Genomic DNA, 14,496 nt, shown 5'->3' on the forward strand with positions numbered 1-14,496 from the left:
AGAGAAAGAGGGGGGAGACAGGGAGGCAGAGGTTCAAGTATCTCCACCAGTCAAAGATAGTTGTTATATCTAGGTTGGTCAGTGGGTTACACCTCTGATTGAACAATTCCAAACTTATAAAGCCTATGATTAACATTATTTTTTAAAAAATGTATAAATGCAAAAAGGAAAAGGGGGCATGGAATAGGGGTTTCCTAAGGGGGGTGGGGGAGGAATGGGGAAAGGGGATGCCATCTGAAGTGTAAATAAAATATCTAATAAAAAAAAAGAAAAAAAAAGAAAAAAGAAATGCTGGGGTCTAAACTATCAGTAAGTTCACTAAGAGTATACAGACTTGGAGCTTGGGTTGGTATTCACTACAGATAAACATTTGATTGTTCATTACTTTATCAAAAATACTACTTTTTTTTACTTACAGTGAGAATTTTGAGCAAATTAACAAAAAGAACTAATCAATGTTTTACCAACAACTTTTTGAATTTTGAAAAATTTAAAACATTTTGAATGTTGTACAAACTCAGAAAATAATATACAATGTAACAACTAAACAAGACTCCAAGTAGAACACCTGCAAGGAAAGTCAATCTTCCCTTTTCTCAAAATGTTTTCAAAATTTTAAGTTCTCACTTGTGGTTAGTGAAATTTAAATTTTTTTCATAATAACTACTTTTTTTAAAGGAACATATATTTGAAAGCTAATACACCTTATTGATCTTATTTGATCATGGTACTTAGATCCATTTAAGTTTAATGTTAATTAGACAAATTTGGATAAAACTCTAGGGGAGATGACTGCTTCATAGATGTTGAAATAGTTAGGGACTCTGTAAATAATAATGACTTCAATGAATCAAATGCCAGACAACTTGAAGCAACTAGTACAGCTGGTATTCCTGGTAAGTTCAAATGGAAATTTGGACTTCTTATAACATTATTGAATTTTAGAAATTCTCCTGGTTTTGACCTTGGCCCCCCTGCTCATCAAGTGATCAGATGACCTGAGTTTCTGAATAGATGGGGTAGCAATTCATTCTTAATTCTGTTGTATTGAACATCTTCCCTCAATCTATGGTTGCAAATTACTTCACGGGGATTGTTTATGAACTACTCAGTGAGGATCACAACAACAAAATAAATAGATGCGATTCATAGTTGCTTTGGATCTAGAAGTGGAATGTTGAATGAATTGAATATTGGGTATATCAGAGATATCCTATAAAAGATAGTGAAGGGTATTCCTTATTACAGATTGACTATGAAATGTATATGTGGGTGTTTAGTGTTTAGGGTTTTGCTTTTTTTTTTTTTTTTTTTTTTTTTTTGGTTTCTTTTGTTTGTTTGGGATTTTTTGTGCTATTGATTGCACATCTCTGGAAGCCCACTGTGACAAAACAGAAAACTAGAAGGACTTCCAATTACCTTGGCCAAGGTGGAGGTGGCAACTACTGTTCTGAATGTGCTCATCTCTTGCTTCAAGATAAAGTTTTTCTCATAAAGACAAATGAAGGTGAAGGAGCTTAGTTTGATTCATCTTTCAAATGTCACATGGGTAGAAAAATTCACTGGAAAAATAAATGTCAAATACACATCACATTTGTTTTAATATCTGTTTCCTTGCAAATATAAACCTCACTAATTTTAAAACAAGTGATTGGACATCAAACAAAGCTAATAAAATGTAGGCAACTATGATTCATTGGTTTGTTGTTGGTTAGATTACTCACTCATACGTATTATAATTAGTGTTTCATTGACTGTTTCAAAATGACAACCTTGCAAAATATAACGGGGGGGGGGGAAATAAACACTCTGCTTTTACAAATATAATTATGGAGCAAATTTTGTATTTATTATTAGCATTTCTGTGATTAAGTGATCTGCAGCTATCTCTGTGAGGCTGAAACAGAAAGCAATTGTTCAGTAAAAGAGTATAGCAAGGCTGACATTCTGAAAAGCCTTGTGATGATTTAGTCAGAATGCTGTCGTTTTTCATGATTATTTTTCCAAGATATTTTTAATATTTTTATGTTTAGCACTTTCCTTGTGTGTCAAAATTTAGACAGCATCAAGCACAAAATTTCAAAAGAAACTGATTTAAGCTTCGAAAATCCAACTAAATACTACATTGATTTGGCAGATCAATCTGCTGGGAAGCTTCTGTAAGACATGTCCAGGAGTCCCACAGGCAAAAGCAACCCATCGAAGTTTAAATCTCACGACCTTGGCATTTCAAAAATCTTCTAGTTTAGATTCCTCCTTCTGGTTTTCTAAGAATACTCATGTATTCTTCTATATTGTATTCTTCAATATACTTTTATATTGTACATTCATTTTTGAATGCATACGTATTTTGACTGCTTTTCTTTACCTTTTTTCGAATCTACAAAATCTCATCTGAATCACTCTTTCATTATTCCTTTACCTGTACTCTCCCAGTGTTCCCCTTGCATTTTGCCTTTTGCATGAGTCAGTTTATCAGTTTTATATTGATGTAAAGAAACACCATGACAATGGCAACTCATAAAAAAGAAGCCATTTAATTGGTGCTGGTATATCATTTCATATGTTTAGACCGTAGTGTCAGCAGAGATAGAAGTACAGAACCTGGCTTCTCCTTTAAAATGTTAAACTCCATCTTAAGTGAGTACTTCCTCCAACAAGGGCACCCTTCACATTCCCTCTCAAGTACTGACTAAGCATTTATGTATGTGAACCTATGAAGCCCATTCATATTCAAATGACCACAGCACTTTCTTGTCTAGTATTTCAATTTACATGGTAAATTATTGCTTTTAAAAAAATCAGTAAGCTCTTTATACAAGAAAATATATTGTTGTACAACTCAAAATTATTCATGTGTAAGACACATGTGACCACATACATGTACTATGGAACCTTAAAATCTGTTGTTGAATCTGTCTTTATACTCTGCGATGTCACTATTTTAAATTTATATAGAAATACACTGTTGTAAGGGTTTCAATAAACATAATGATAAGTTCATTCTTATCATCATAGCAGAAAGATAAAGAATTCTTATACAGGAAACTTGTCAGGAGCCATCATAGGAGAAGCTAATAACTAGCAAGAGATCTGTTTGAATGACAGCCTTAGATTAACATCTATGATGGAACTCTGGTAGGCAAGGCCCAGGAGAAAATCATTTTAGGAAATATTTCTGCTATTATTATGCTTTTCTTGTTGATATTAAACATATATAATAATCTCTAGGTATTAGCTCACCCTTTGGAGCAGATCTCTGCAGATTTGTGAAGATGTACTGTCTTGTAGTGATGTTATATAGACAAATAGATTAATTCCTAATTCTTAATGATGATCTTATACAAATTCCTAAAATTATATCAGGATTTATTAAGCTCTTTTATACTGAAAATGCTATTAGATTTCTTCTGACAGTGAAAGCTGCATGAGAATTTTGTCTCCCATGTGTCACCTGTTCATTGTTTCACGATAGTAACCACTTTCTATTACTCAGAGCACATTCCAAGAGGTTGCAAAACTATTACCCAAGGTCTTAAAAAGGGGACTAACCATCTATTATAATTTCTAGGACAGAAAATAAAATATTGACAAGGTTTATCTATACAAATCTTTACTAATAAGTTAGTTAGGGTTTTTAATGTTCAATGAACCTGTGGAGCTGTGACAGGTGATGGATGTTTAGCCAGATAATTACTCCTAATGGATATGCATGTAAACATTCTCTGTTGTAAACTTCTTATTCGATTTATGATTTGATTTTAACATGTGACCATGTATTCTGAAAAGTGTATAAATACTGAGGACAAAGAGAAAAGTGAGAGGAAAATTTTCCCTTTTCCTGCTTAGGGTCATTCTGCCTTTCCCCTTTTCCTTGGAGAGCTTTCATTGGTAATTTTTTTCAAATTTAGAAATAAATGCTATAATCACCTTTCAGATGTCCTTCAACAGAGGAATGGGTACAGAAAATGTGGTACTTTTAGACAATTGAGTACTACTCAGCTATGAAAAACAATGACGTCATGAAATTCTTAGGGAAATGTATGGAACTAGAAAATATCATCCTGAGTGAGGTAACCCGATCACAAAAGAACACACATGGTATGGACTCACTGATAAGTGGATATTAGCCCAAAAGCTCGGAATACCCAATATACAATTTATAGACCACATGAATCCCAAGAAGAAGGAAGACCAAAGTGTGGATGCTTCGGTCCTTCTTAGAGGGGGAACAAAATGCTCACAGGAGGAAATATGGAGACAAAGTGTGTAATAAAGATGGAAGGAAAGGCCATCCAGAGATTTCCCCACCTGGAGATTCATCCCATATATAGACACAAACCCATACACTGTGGCAGATGCCAAGAAGTGCTTTCTGATAGGAGCTTAATATATTTGTCTCTTGAGAGGCTATACCAGAATCTGACAAATACTGAGGCAGATGCTAGTGGCCAACCACTGGACTGAGCACAGAGACCCCAATGAAGGAGTTAGGAAAAGAACTTAAGGAGCTGAAGGGTTTTGCAATCCCACAGGAAGAACAATATCAACCAACCAACTCCCCCCCTCCCCCAGAGAACCTAGGAGCTAAACCACCAACCAAAGAGTACACATGGAGGGACCCATGGCTGCAGTAGCATATGTAGCAGAGAATGGCCTTTTCTGGCATCAGTGGGAAAAGAGGCTCTTCACAGGAAGGGTTGATCTCCCAGTGTAGGTGCATGGCCTGGTAGAGAGGCAGGAGAGGATAGGGGGTACACTCTCATAGAAGCAGTGGGAGGGGGATGGGATAAGGTGTTTCTGGGGCCGGGGGGGGGGAACAGGGAAAGGAGATATCATTTGAGATGAAAATAAAGAATATATCCAATAAAAAAAAAAGCAAAAAAACCCAAAGCATCCCTTATTCTTCCTGAGACTTCCAACTAGCAGGCTGAAAGAGCAGTGAGTGTGGTTCCTGCTCAGAACAAAGGCCACAATATTTAATCCCCCCACCCACCCACACCCTGTTAGGCTACAGGTGTTAATCACCTAATCCAGCACCATTTGACCCTCAGGAAGATCAAAAAGGACTTTTTAGAAGTTATTCTCAGCATTTCATTATAGTTAGGGAGCTAGAAACCATCAGTCTTTAAAGCCAAACCAGAGCCCTACTCTGAGTCTCTTCTCAACCCTTTCCAGGCTGGGAGGCTACCAGCAGAAACTGAGACATTTTAGTTAATAGTCCACTGTATCTAAGTTGTAAGAAAATAAACTATGGTGAATAAAATAAGAGTGGTCCAGTTTATCAACCAAGAGAAACTTTTAAGTTTCTGTTATTCCGTATATGGTTTAAATTTTATCTTAGCGATGGTATGTTTCAAAGTAGGTAAAGAGTTACAGCAAGTAAGTAAACTACAAGGACAAGGAATAATTATTCTTTCTCTTTGCTGGCATCAAGCTTTTATAAGTAAGAATTATTTTGAATAACAAACCATTTTTAATATTTTATTGATGGCTTAAGATACCTATTATATTTTCTGGGATCATCAAAAATAAAGAAAAAAATACCCTCTTAGAATAAATAACTGTCTTCATTAAACTATTATTTTTAAGTTTTTAAGACAAAGCCGAACCATAAAAATATCATAAGAAATTCTTGAATATTTTCTTTTTTATGCACAATACATTTTTTTCTTTATTTTTAGAGAATAAATCAACTAATGCATTATTATTGCAACAATTTTGAAGTGAATAGGAGAATGCATTGCTATGTTTCTATTGGTATTATTCCCTCTCGAGTTTACAATATGGAAGGAGAACAAAGTGATAGAAGTATCTTCTCTTTAATGAAATCCTCAAAACTAATCTAAAATTCCATAGATGCTTATATAAATAAATACAGGCGATGGGTCACATTTATAAAAGATGCTCAATACTGATTTTTGTTTTTAATACTAAGTCTCACTATATGGCCCAGAGTGGCATCGAAATTGGTGATCTTCTGACCCTGCCTCTAGGAATACTGATTTTTGATAAATGACCTGGTCCTTCTTGTATTTCTCAGCAACTGACTTAACTATGCTATAAAAACTTTAATAACCAACTGAATCTCTTTGTTACAAGCAGGACATGAAGCCCCAGACTTCTTCAGTCTCTGGGCCCAGTGAAAATATGTCATCAGATGGCTTGTTCCCATCCTGAGGCTTTTTTTTTCACATGAGCTTCAAGACATTCTGGAAATCTTCCATACTTTCTGTTTCCGTTTTCTGCTCAGAAAAAAATATGTTTGTTCTCTGGTGCTTGAAATGGTCTCTTGGCTTTCAGAACCATGAGCCAAATCCACAAACTCCACTGAGTTGCAAGGATCGAACCTGGGCTTTCCCTCCTTTAGATATTCCTCTTCAGGCCTAACAACAGAAGCCGAAATGGTTCTCCTAGAATCAGGGACATCGATTCCTTCATTGTCCTTCTTTTCAGGTATGGCAGAGATATTAGATGTAGATAGAGAATGAGCTAATTCAGAACAATCTGAAGAACAATCATTCATCAAGGACCAGGGACGAAAATAGTACATCTTGCTTAGAGCATTAAATGTCTTGCATTCCATACACTGCCACTCATCCTCAGGAGTAACTTCCACATCAGTATCATCACTTAAGGACTTGGACTCCTCAAGATCACCATCTTTCCCTACTTTGACCATCTTCTTGTCACTTGTTTTCCTTACTTCACTTGCTTGCTCAGAATTAGCAGCTTCAACTTCTATTCCAACACCTAATTGCTCTGACACAGTCTCATTTAAAAACCACAAATTGTCCGTAGTGTCTGAAACAATGGCAGTACCCATATCCTGATTTGTCTGTAAATCAGTTGAGCCATTATTTCTAGGTATATAGTTGTTTCTCAGATTCTCCAGAAACCACCAAGGCAGGCCAGCAACATCCCACTCCTCAAAATTAAGGTCAAGCCTAGATGTCTCATCTTGAGATAAATGTTCTATCAAGTCTTCATCTGCTCTGGAATCTTGGCGTTTACGTCGTGAAGTAGGCAGTGTGTGAATGTCATCTTCTTTAGTTCTTTTTCTGGGATTGAAGTATTCTGCTGCACTGTGATTCAATCGGTCTTGACTTGGAATATCCATAGTGTGATCTATCCTCCAGGACCTCCTCAGATGGTAGCTGATCTGTTAGTTCTAGAACACAGGCAACCCTGTGTTAACAGAGGCTGATGTAACAAGATTCTTTCTTAGCATGTCATAGAGAGGGCTTGGATCTTTCACAGAAAAGCTCTCATATCCAAGTAGATCTCCCCAAAGATCTCCACCACCGTACACCATATGTTGCTCCTGTTGGTCATAGAGCTGCCTCACCATTATATACTGGCCTAGATAGTGTATTACCTCTTTCATGGTGAATACTTCACCCTGAGCACCTGCTGCCTGCAAAATCTTCAAAAGCTGCAGTTCTGGTCGTACCTGCTGACTGATTTATTCTGAAGAAATTCTGCAAGCACTGTCAGATACTGAACACTGGGCAGAGGTGGAATGCGATGTCATTTTGTCAGTGAGGATTCCGCAGTTAGCAAACTTACAGCTGCTCCATAAGTCGCTTCCCCCTCCTAGCTAGGGGAGGGGTGGCAGTTGTGGATCCTAAGGCCTGCACAGCATTTTGAAACTGCCACACAATACATTTCTTTCAACCTTTTCAAATGTTGTCCCTAAGGTAGAAGCCAACAGAGAGATGGCTGGGACCCATGAAGCCAAATTCTTAGTTTTCTGAACAGATGGCTACAGCAGCTGTGGTCTGTCTTTTGAGTCTATGGAGGACATGGACAGAGAAATACTATGGCTTGTTATTGCGCTTGAGTCAAACCTCAGTGTATTCCTTTGATGACTTGGATGATTTGAGCCATACCAAGACGTGTGCTTCTCAGGGGAAGTACTTCCACAACTGGAAGCAACTTAGAGTCACATCTGCTTCCTGACTCTGAAATCTTACTATTCTGATGGGATAAAGAAACAAAGAAGAAGACTCTTAAATGATTTCTAGGTGGTTTCCAGTGAACTGCCTTCATGCAGATTTACATAGAATTCCCCTCTTAAAGACCTGAAAGGAACCTAGCAGCTGTTTCTCAGATACCAGTGACCGTTAGCCAGCCCTCTCAAGTTCCAATTACTTTATTTCTTACACCAAAAGCACCAAAACAACCTAATACCAAACATTTCCTAAAATTTTTAAAATTTGGCATAAATTGTATATATTTACCAAAATGTCCAACATATTATTTTAATATATATATATATATATATATATATATATATATATATATTCTTTTTTATTGGATATTATGTTTACATTTCAGATTTAATCCCCTTAAACCATTCCCCCCACCACCCAGAAACTTCCTATCTCATCCTGACATCTCCTGTTTCTATCAGGATGTGTCCCCACCTACCCCCCCACTGCTACCTCCCCACCCTCGAATACCCCCCCCCCCCAATCAGTGTTCAGCCTTCATGGGACCAAGGATCTTCTCTCCTACCTATGCCCAACAAGGCCATCCTCCCCAAGATATACAGATGGAGTCATGGGTCCCTCCCTATGTGCTCCCAGGCTGGTGGTTTAAACCATGGGGACCTCTGGTTGGTTGGTATCGTTGTTATCCTCATGAGGCCACAAACCATTTCAGCTCCTTCAGTCTTCTCTCTAACTCCTCCATTGGGAATCCCTTGATCAGATAAAAGGTTAGCTGTGAGCATCTGCCTCTGAATATGTCAGAATCTGGTAGACCTCTCAGGAGACAGCTATATCAGGCTCCTATCAGCATGCTCTTCCTGACATCAGCATCTACCTTTGGTGATTGCACATGGGATGAATACACAGGTGGAATGGTCTACAGACGGCCCCTACTTCAGTTTCTGTACCAAACTTTGTCTCCATATTTGCTTGCTTGAGTATTTTGTTACTCCTTCTAAGTAGGACCAAGGCATCCACACTTGGTCTTTCTTCTTCATGAGCTTCATGTGGTCTGTGAGTTGAATCTTGGCTATTTCAAGTTTTGGGGCTAACATCCGCTTATCAGTGAGTAAATATCATGTGTGTTCTTTTGTGATTGGGTTACTTCACTCAGGATGATATTTTCTAGTTCTATCCATTAACCTAAGAATTTCTCAAATTCATTATTTTCAATAGCTGAATAATACTCCATTGTGTAAATGTACCACATTTTTTTTTTGTATCCATTCCTCTGTTGAAGGACATTTGGGTTCTTTCCAGCTTCTGGCTATTATAAATAAGGCTGCTATGAACATAGTGGAGCATATATCCTTGTTATATGTTGGAGCATCTTCTGGGTATATGCCCAGGAATGGTATAGCTGGGTCCTCAGTTTTATATGTCCAGTTTTTGGGGGAACTGCCAGACTGATTTCCAGAGTGGTTGTACCAGCTTGCAATCCCACCAAAAGTGGAGTAGTATTCCTCTTTCTCCACATCTTTGGCAGCATCTACTATCCCCTGAGTTTTTGGTCTTAGCCATTCTGACTGTTATGAGATGGTATCTCAGGGTTGCTTTGAGTTGTATTTCCCTGATGACTAAGGATGTTGAGCATTTCTTAAGGTGCTTCTCAGCCATTTGAGTTTTCTCAGTTGAGAATTTTTGTTTAGCTCTGTACCCTATTTTTAATAGGGTTATTTGGTTGTCTGGAGTTTAATTTCTTGAGTTCTTTGTATATATTAGATATTAACCCTCTATTGGATATAGGATTGGTAAAGATCTTTTCTCAATCTTTTGGTTGCCATTTTGTCTTATTGACAGTGTTCTTTGCCTTACAGAAGCTTGTTTTCCATCCTTTTACTCTGAGGTAGTGTCTGTCTTTTTCACAGAGATGAGTTTCCTGTATGCAGCAAAATTCTGGGTCCTGTTTATATATCCAGTCTGATAGTCTATGTTTTTTTATTGGAGAATTGAGTCCATTGATATTAAGAGATATTAAGGAAAAATGATTGTTGCTTCCTGTTATTTTTGTTATTATAGATGGAATTATGTTTGTGTAACTCTCTTCTTTTAGGGTTGTGGGAAGATTACTTTCTTGCTTTTTCTAGGTTGTAGTTTCCCTCCTTGTGTTGGAGTTTTCCATCAATTATCCTTTGAAGTGCTGGATTTGTGGGAAGATATTGTGTAAATTTGGTTTTGTCATGGAATATCTTGGTTTGTCCATCAATATTGATTGAGAGTTTTGCTGGGTATAGTAGTCTGTACTGGCATTTGTGTTCTCTTTGGTTCTGTATGATATCAGTCCAGGATCTTCTGGCTTTTATAATCTCTGGTGAGAAATCTGGTGTAATTCTTATTGGTCTGCCTTTATATGGTTTTTTTTTTTTTTTTTTTTTTTTTTTTTTTGGAAACATACCCAAATTTAGTGCATCTGTTTTATTTGTAGCCTTTGCTCTTTTTTTTAATTGGATTTTTTTTACATATCAATCCATTCATTTATTCCAATTCTTTTTTTATTAGATATTTTATTTACACTTCAGATGCCATCCCCTTTCCCCATTCCCCCCCTTAGAAAACCCCTATCCCATGCCCCCTTTTCCTTTTTGCATTTATACATTTTTTTAAAATAATGTTAACCATAGGCTTTATAAGTTTGCAATTGTTCAATCAGAGGTGCAACCCACTGACCAACCTAGATATAACAACTATCTTTGACTGGTGGAGATACCTTTATATGTTACTTTAATTTTTCCCTTAATGGTTTTAGTATTTTTTCCTTGTTTTGTACATTTGATGATTTGATTATTATGTGATGGGAGGCATTTCTTTTCTGGTCTGTCTATTTGGAGTTTGTAGGCTTCTTGTATATTTATGGACATCTCTTTCTTTAGGTTAGGGAAGTTTTCCTCTATAGTTTTGTTGAAGATATTTACTGGCCCTTTAAGTTGGGAATCTTCACCCTCATCTATACCTATTATTCTTAGGTTTGTCTTTCTCATTATGTCCTAGATTCCTGGATGTTTTGGGGTTAGGAGCTTTTTGCATTTTGCATTTTCTTTGACAGTTGTGTCAATGTTTTTCATGATATATTCTGCACATGAGATTCTCTCTTCTATCTTATGTATTCTGTTGGTGATGCTTCCATCGATGCCTCCTGATCTCTTTCCTAGGTTTTCTATCTCCAGGGTAGTCTCCCTTTGAGATTTCTTTATTGTTTCTACTTCCATTTTTAGATCATGGATGGTTTTGTGTAATTTTTTCACCTGTTTGGTTGTGGGTTTTTTTTTTTTGCAATTCTTTAAGGAATTTTTGTGTTTCCTCTTTAAGGGCTTCTATCTGTTTACCTGTGTTCTCCTCAAATTTTTTGAGTGTTATTTATGTCCTTCTTAAAGTCCTCTATCATCATCATTAGAAGTGATTTTAATTCTGAATCCTGCTTTTCTGGTTTGATGGGGTGTTCAGGGCTTGCTATGGTGGGAGAACTGGGTTCTGATGATGCCAGGCAACAATGGTTTCTGTTGCTTAAGTTCTTGCACTTGCCTTTCCCCATCTTGTTAACTTTAGTGCTACCTGCCCTCACTCTCTCTGACTGGAGCCTCCCTTTCCTGTTATCTTGCTTGTGTCTGAACTCATCAGGGTCCAGATGTCTCTGTGATCCTGTGATCCTGAGCTCCAGCTGCTCTGAGTACAGTGGCTCCTCTAGGATGTCTCAGGATATGGGTGCCTGCTGCTCTGAGTGCAGTGGCTCCTCTAGGATGTCTCGGGATATGGTGTCCACTGCTCTGAGTTCAGTTGCTCCTCTAGAATGTCTTGAGATATGGTTTCTTCATGGGACCAGATCAGCTATGTGTCTGCCCCAGCCATAAGGAGCAGGCAAGGGGCAGAAAAAGAGTGGTATTCCACAAGGGTGGGGTTTTGGTGCCTGGTTGGTCCTGAGCGCTCCCTGCTCCCAGTTGTAGCTCTGGGGAGTAGGGCAGTGGGCCCTACCTGCCACTCTGCCACTCTTACCTGCCACTCTGAGTTCATTGGCCCCTCTATGGTGTCTCAGGATATGGTGTCCTAATGGTAGCAGACCAGCTAAGTGTCTGCCCTAGCCACAAGGACCAGGCAAGGTGCAGAAGGGGAGTTAAATATTTTCTTTTCATAAGACATCATAACATTGCCATAGGAATTGCAGAATCTAGGAAGAGAATGAAATAATTTAAATTTGAAGCACATTATTTTACAAAATAATGAGTAATTTAGATCTATGGCTTGCTGCTCTGATACCAAAATTAAGCAAATTCATTTTAAGAAAATGATATGCTTGATGAACTTATATGGAAGAATCTATAAGAAAGTATTCACAATTTGATTTCAGCAGTCTACAAATATAATCTTGAGTGAGATAACCCATACCCCAGAGGACATGCATGGTATGTAATTACTTATAAGTAGATATTAGCCCTCAAGGACGTGATAGCCATGTTACAATACATATGAAGCCATTATTCTTTGACAATAAAACAAAAGTCATAATATTTATATCAATATTAAATATAAATTCAGTAAAATGTATTGCATTATTATTTATTGATATAGAAATAGAACAATTAAAATAGACACAGAACTAATTTTTAAAACCAATATCGCTTTATAAGTAAATTATGACTAGGAATAGGCTCATTAATGCTGATGAGCTGCATATATAAAACTACATAACTAATACTTAATGGTGATATAAAGTAGTTTAATTTCAGAGGATTGTTTTAAAAAAGCAAGAAAACATAATCAAATAAATGTATGCTATTATGTGTCAAGGGTCCATTCATTTAGTATTAATAATATGTCAATGACTTCAAATTTATTTATGAACTAAGTACATTCCATTCCAATTTCCAGCAGAGTTTTTATATAAATGAAACAACTGGTTTGCTCTAGATGTTCTTCAGAATATCCACTGTGAAAATATTGAAAGCATTTCATTAATTTGAGTGTTTTATGTTACCATTGAATCCTTTATAAAGGATGTTTGTTTCTGATTTCAATGCCCAGATACTAATGACTTGTGTATAAAAATACTCGATCAACTGTTGCACATCAGTTTTGTATAGTATTAAATTATTAATCATTCTTAATAGCTTACTAATTATTGTGCCTTATTTTATAAACCATAGGAGGTAAACTATTTTGCAATCTATAAGAAAAGATAGTTTTTCATCTCGTATTAAATCTATGAATATTCTTACCTTTTTTCACTTTAAGTAATTGGAGAGCTTGTGTGTGTGTGTGTGTGTGTGTGTGTGTGTGTGTGTGTGTGAAAACATAAATATGTGTGTAGTTGTTTGTGTGTACACATGAGTACACACATATATGTATAAAATTATCATTCATTTTTCATATTTCAATTATGTATTTAAAAACATGAATGTTAATTTGAAATGAGTCATTTACATCTCTTTAATAATAGGGAAATTTTGGAGCCGGAGTAATGGCTCAGTGGTTAAGAGTGCTTGTTGCAGCCTGGCAGTGGTGGTGCACGCCTTTAATCCCAGCACTTGGGAGGCAGAGGCAGGAGGATTTCTGAGTTTGAGGCCAGCCTGGTCTACAGCGTGAGTTCCAGGACAGCCAGGACTACACAGAGAAACCCTGTTTTGAAAAACAACAACAACAACAAAAACACACAAAAAAACCAACAACAAAAAAAAGAGTGCTTGTTGCTCATTGTGAGTACCTGGTTTTTATCCCTGTCACCCACATAGCAGCCAACAACCATCTGTAACTCCAGTTCCATGGGATTCCTTGTTCTGGCATCTGTGAAGATGGTTCACAGACATACAAGCAACCACATAAAATAAAAATTAATAAATATTTGAAAAATTTAGCAGTTCTTTTAGAAAGCAAAAACTTAACCATGTGGCATATAATATGAAAACCTCAAAAAGCCATGTCTTTTTGTTCATCACCAAAGGAATTTAGGACAGAAACTCAATCAGGGAAGGAACCTGAAGGCAGAAACTGATTCAGAGGCCATAGAGGGGTTCTGCTTAGTGGCTTCCTTCACATGGTTTTCTCAGTTTACATTCCTATAAAATCCAGGAACACCAGTCCAGGGGTGACACCACTCACAATGGGCTGGACCCTTTCCTATTGATCACTAATTAAGAAAATGCCTCATAGCTAGATCTTATGAATTCATTTTCTAAATTGAAGCTCCTTCCTCTATGATGACACTAGCTTCTCTTGCTTTAACACAAATCCAGCCAGTATAAATGTTCAGTTGTTTTAGGAGACATAATACTTTACCCATAAAATAAATTTTCAGGTTAAGAAATAAAGATACCAGGAATTACATGGCCTATTATGGAACAATAGAATCTGCCATCAGATGGTTCACCATGGGGTGATGAAAGGAATCCAACCATCTTGAGAATTTTCTTTAAATATGTATTCTTTTATGGTATGTCATCTGATTCGAGATTGTATTACAGAAGTAGATTCAGGAATCAAATAAACTGATATTATTAACTTGTACACGGGAATA

At 36.9% G+C, this 14,496-nt stretch overlaps 2 pseudogenes; both read right to left on the reverse strand.

The window, feature by feature from the left end:
• Positions 1-5,888: 5,888 nt before the first annotated feature.
• On the reverse strand, positions 5,889-7,135 carry LOC117713055 (protein Mdm4 pseudogene; annotated as a pseudogene).
• A 36-nt stretch (positions 7,136-7,171) lies between these two features.
• LOC143442927 (protein Mdm4 pseudogene) lies at positions 7,172-7,534 on the reverse strand (annotated as a pseudogene).
• Positions 7,535-14,496: the final 6,962 nt, after the last annotated feature.

This window comes from Arvicanthis niloticus, chromosome 7, assembly GCF_011762505.2.
Source record: "Arvicanthis niloticus isolate mArvNil1 chromosome 7, mArvNil1.pat.X, whole genome shotgun sequence".
Lineage (NCBI taxonomy): Eukaryota > Metazoa > Chordata > Mammalia > Rodentia > Muridae > Arvicanthis > Arvicanthis niloticus.